This window comes from Seriola dumerili, unplaced genomic scaffold (genome assembly GCF_002260705.1).
Source record: "Seriola dumerili isolate Sdu_G_001 unplaced genomic scaffold, Sdu_1.0 BDQW01000043.1, whole genome shotgun sequence".
In the NCBI taxonomy this organism is placed as follows: domain Eukaryota; kingdom Metazoa; phylum Chordata; class Actinopteri; order Carangiformes; family Carangidae; genus Seriola; species Seriola dumerili.
In genome coordinates this window covers 1,255,740-1,261,151 of record NW_019174298.1, presented here as the reverse complement: position 1 = coordinate 1,261,151, position 5,412 = coordinate 1,255,740, and positions in this window count along the sequence as shown.

Below are 5,412 nucleotides of genomic sequence, written 5' to 3'. Positions count from 1 at the left end.
GAAGAAATTTGTGCACTTCCATTGAGTTAGTTATTTAGAAAAATTATGTTTTCTGAATGACTTGAGTTAAGTCCATTGTGGATGTGGAGCTCAACATGCCTGAGTTGAGAGATGTGCACATATTGCTTGATTTGTCAGTTCCCTCTATAATCCAAAAAATCTGTGAACATCTCTTTTCAATATATGTTTTTAATTAAATGAAGTCTTTAGAAATATATTTCCACAGATCAAGAAGGACCGTGTGGGGACTCCCTTTCCATTGTGTGAGAAGATGACATGCAAGACATGCAAAGACATGCAAGTCTGTGTCTGACCGGAGGTGTGACTGTGGGTGACAGCGAGAGTTATTATCCCTCACACATCCTGCAATAAACTGGTGAGTGTTTCCTGCTCTCTGAAACTCTGAAGGGGGGGGGGGGGCGTAAGAAAATGATTACACAAATAATGTTATGAGGGGTTGTGGTGTAGCCTCAAGTACCTGCTAATCTGTGTCACCCACAAAAGGTTTCAACAGGTGAAAGACGGGAATTTTCTCAGAGCAAACACATAAAACACAGCCCTGAGAGTCACACATGCAACACAGATGCCCGGATTCATACAAACATGCAAATGTGTAGTCTCTGCATGAATGTACACTTCACTATCTAAGTTTTCCCTCTATGTCTCTTTCACTTTCAGCCCCCCCCCACCCACTCTCCGTCTTCCTCTCTTGTCTTTCCCTCTCACTCATCTGGCTTGGCTGTTTGAGAGCACACACTCAACGTGGGTGAGAGTGCTAGAGTAGAGTATATGACTGTCAACACATGGTGCAGGGTGTGTGTGTGTGCGTGTGTGTGTGTGTCTGACTATCTGTGTGGTGCTGTAGGTGGAGAGGCACAGCAGGGCGTGAAGGAGCGCTGTGATAATGACAGGCCATGCATTATATAACATGCAGATTGCATAAGGAGAAGATTATTTTAGGTCCAGATATTGAGGATGTATAAGTAATTTTTTTTACGTGGGTGTTCAGCATTATGCGCACCTCTAAGTGCACGGATGTGCATTTGTATAAAAATGTTCTGAAATGTGTTCATTTTCGTGGTTTCTTTCGAGGAGTGTGTGGGTGTAAGACAACTAAAGTGTATTATGTGTTTGTAAGAAGGGGGCATGAATGTTTTCAGATTTCTTTCATAGCTATCTGCATATCAAAACAAGTATGTGGGAATGTTGGCACATTTGTGTACAGTGTGCATAAGCTCCCACTCATTATCACTTTTAGACTTCAGAGAGATCCACTTTAAAAGGGCTGATTCTCCTTATTGGGCGCAAACCTTGTAACTTCCAGTTTGGATGATTTTCGTGTTAGAGCTTGCATTCAAAGAGCACATGCTCCTCTTTGGACCAAACAAGTTTTGCAGCTCTCTCTCTCTCACAACCACTCAGTCACAAGGTTATGGTCCTATAGGATGTGTTGTGTGGAGTCACAGAAGAGAGGCAGAGCAGATAGAGTCTCCATGTGCTGCTGCCTCCTCTGTGCGCCTTGCTCCTTGCATGAGTGTGCCCCTGTAAAAATAGACCTCTTAAAGGGCCAGCAGCCACTCAACCTTCTCCCACAAGAGGCCTGTTCTGCTCAGGGTGACAGTACTCTAAGAAACATGGGATGGGAGAACATGCTGTATTTCTCATTCAGCCCACAGAGACAAGTCGTTTTTCTTTTTCCCAAAAGATATTGAAACATACGTAGAGTCAGCTTCTCTTTGTCATCCTTACATCATTCATGAGGCCACTTCTCTGCTACATAGCTACATAGCAGGGGTATGAAATGATGCTTGGGGCTTTGTCTTGGTAAGTTACTGTGAAACACAAAATAAACAAAGGAGATCTGGTTTTTGAAGCCACCTGACTACAACTAGAGCCCCACCATGACACAAACTCCCACTGATACACCAGCATGCAAGTGACAAGTCCAACTCTGAAAACTACCAGAACAAAAAAATTGCTCCCAGCAGATGAAACACACTTTGTAACTGTGCACTCAAAACATGCTTTTCTAGAAGCAATCTCTCAGTGACCGAAGACTTCCTGTACGCTCCACAGATCATCCTCATAATTGAAATAAGTGAATTAAGTCAGCAGGGACAAATGTTGTATGTCTCGTATAGCAGAGAACTGTATGAACCTGTGAAGTGTTCCTATATGCAGCATATGGGGTATCACTGCAGCAGAAGGACAGAGCATGCTGTAGCAGAAATAGACATACAGAAATCATAATCGTGCACACTGGCGTAGTATTTCTCCATCGAGAATGGCGAGAAATGTGGAGGGATTTGAGTGGAGTCAGAAAGAGAGGCAAGAACACAGCTCTGTGATCCCAGTAGAGGGATGCAGAAACACACCAATTTAAAGTCTCTGAGTGAGTAGAGTTACAAAGTTCAAATTAAAAAATTAAAGGTGGCATTGGAGGTTCTTTCAGTGAATGATTTATCATTTATCCTGTACTCTGATTGAATATGAAGTTAGATGCCTGATGCACCTGCACACCTGAACATCCTCCCTCTAATTGCAGGAGATCTTTCCCAGAGTTGCCCCAAACATCTGCGCCTTCTATTTTCTCTCTCTTCTTTCTCCTCCTCCCTCATTCTGTCTCTTTCCAAATTTTCCCCGACTCGACTGACCCCACCCTCACCAATCTCATATCCGTCCCTCCCAGTTTAAGCGGTCTCCTCCAGGGCCCCTGGCTATCTCTGGACCAGGGCTATTTAAGCCCACTGCTCTAATTTTGAAAGTCCTGATCTGCCATCAGGCTGAGTGATGAACCTCCACCTCTCTCTCTCTCTCTCTCTCTCTCTCTCTGTCTGTCTCTGCCTTCCTCACACACTCCTTCTCTCTGGATCAGTCACACTCTCTCTGTTGTTCACACTCTTTCTGTCATTCTCTTCCACGCGCACAAACACCCCCACATACATACAGGTGCTGACTTATATGAGTGTATGCCACGAGCGGCTCATTCACACATTCACACACACACACACACACACACACACACACACACACACACACACACACACACACACACACACACACACACACACACACACACACACATTTCAAACATATTTCCTCCCTATAATTAACCCGGCTCACTCTCAGGATGACATGCACCTACAGTAACTCCTAACTAAACTGGTCTCCTCAAACCATTCAAATCACACAGCACAGTCTGTTTACCCCTTCATTCAAAGTTGCTATCACACCTGCGCTCCCTCTCTCCTACACACACACACACACACACACACACACACACACAGTGAGAGGAGGAAACGGTGTGGTCACATACCTCGCCGGGTGCCTTTGTGTAGCAGGTAGCAGAGAGTTTACTCATTGGATCAGGCAGTAGCAGGCACGTAGGAATATCCAGTTTTGAGACTGAGTCTCTTCCTCCTCTCTACTGCTCAGCCTTCCCTCCCTTCATCCTATTCCTGCCTCTCCTCCTTCTCACTCTCTAAACGCCTCTTTGCTCTCTCTATCTCCCTGTGAGTGCGCTCTCTTTCTCTCTACCCAGCTTGCTTGATCTTTCCAACCCCCTCCCTCCCTCTCTCTCTCTCGCTCTCCTTCTCTCTAACTGACACACACCTTCTATCTCACCCTTACAACTTCAATCTACAGTCATCCCTCTCAGTAAGTCTCTCTGACACACGGTGATACTTGATAACTTTTTCTTCCCCGTGCCTAATATGCTCTCTCTCTCTCTCTCCCTCTCTCTCTCCCTCTCTGGGAGTGTATAATTAGACAGAGCTCAGTGGTAATACAGTCAGGCTCATTGTGGGAGCCTTAGCATTGCTGCTCATGTTTGGCTGATAGCCCAGTGCCTTCACTCATTAACCTCCCTCGAGCAGCAGAATAGACCAGCCCACAGCTCATGCTATTTGCTGCAACACCTCAGCCTCTTAGTCCATCAGCCAATCGCAGCCCACGGGGATGATGAGCAAGGTGTGCTTGCACTCGGTATTGACATGTTACGGCAGGGGAAGTGTAATTGCCAGCTGGTCAAAATCTGACACACTGAGGATTTCATCATAGTCATAACGAGTCAGTTCTCTTTTTAGATTAATCACTTGTTCATGATCTGTGTGCGCTGGCATCATGTGCTTTTCTTTCAAGCATGAAACCACAAAAGACCACTCACACATCTTATTGTGAAACCAATGCCTATGGGAGGTATGGGAATGTCCTGTGTAATGTACTAATAAGTCATATGCTCTCTTTACTGTACAGCATGCCTCACTTTCCATCACATATGACCTGGTGTAAACCCTCAAGGGAGACTTTCTTCACCTCACTGAGACAACTAGCGCACAGGAAAGAGACTGACAGATTATTACTAGAGTGTTTATTACAGTTGAACTATATTTAATCTTGGCGGAAATGGCCTGTACTCTTAATGATTAAAAGCTCAACCGTCTAACTTGAAAAAAACTTTTAACTTTTATGCATTAAATTACACCTGGCTGAATGCTTTCACACTTCATTTTTTTTTCATCAGTGGAAAAACATATGACTCAGGTCCAGACCTGGGGCTGTCAGAACAGGCCGGGTCATGGGTCAAGAGCAGCTTACATGGCTGGAATCTCTCTACAACACAATGTGAAGGGGAGTTGAAATCTATGACGTGCACCTGATGAGTCAAAAGTGAAGTAAGAGCTTATCTGAGACTCTTTATTTTCCTGATGGATGGAGCAATTATCCATTTTTACTATGAAAATTGATTTTCCTCCATTTGTTTTATTGTCTTTTTTATCATTTATCCTTGGCTATTATTTATAAATACATGAATAAATAATCACAAGTGTATAGAAAATAAAAGGTTTTCTCATTAGGGGCACATGAAGTAGGTGACTGACCAGAAAATCATATACACATAATTATAACGATAATGATTTTTTTTTGTGTGTTTTTTTTTTTTTAAGATTAATAAATTAAGTTCTAATTGCATACATTACATGCTGTTGACCATAAATCAAAATTATGAAATTTATAGGAGGGCAAGCCCCTGTCAATTGTCAACAAACTGATGCCTTATGACAGATTTATACCACTCAACAAAACGCAGTGTTGACATGATGGCACCCCTTTGACAATAAAATATAATATATAATAAATATTTATTAAACATAATAAAGGGCAAAGACAGAAAGGAAGAACAAAGGCCAAAGATTTCAAGTCAAAGTGAACCTCTGGCCAGGGCCTTCAAAAAGTAACAGCCAGCTCTAAGCAGCACAGTTTAAAGCTTATAATATTTTCACAGGGACCAGTTTGGTGACTCAAAGCCATTTCATCCAAATAGATTTCAGCTACATCAGTGCATTATAACCTTCACAGATCATATTCTCTTTTAATCAGCCTCATAATAGTCAGAGCTATTGTAAGCTATCA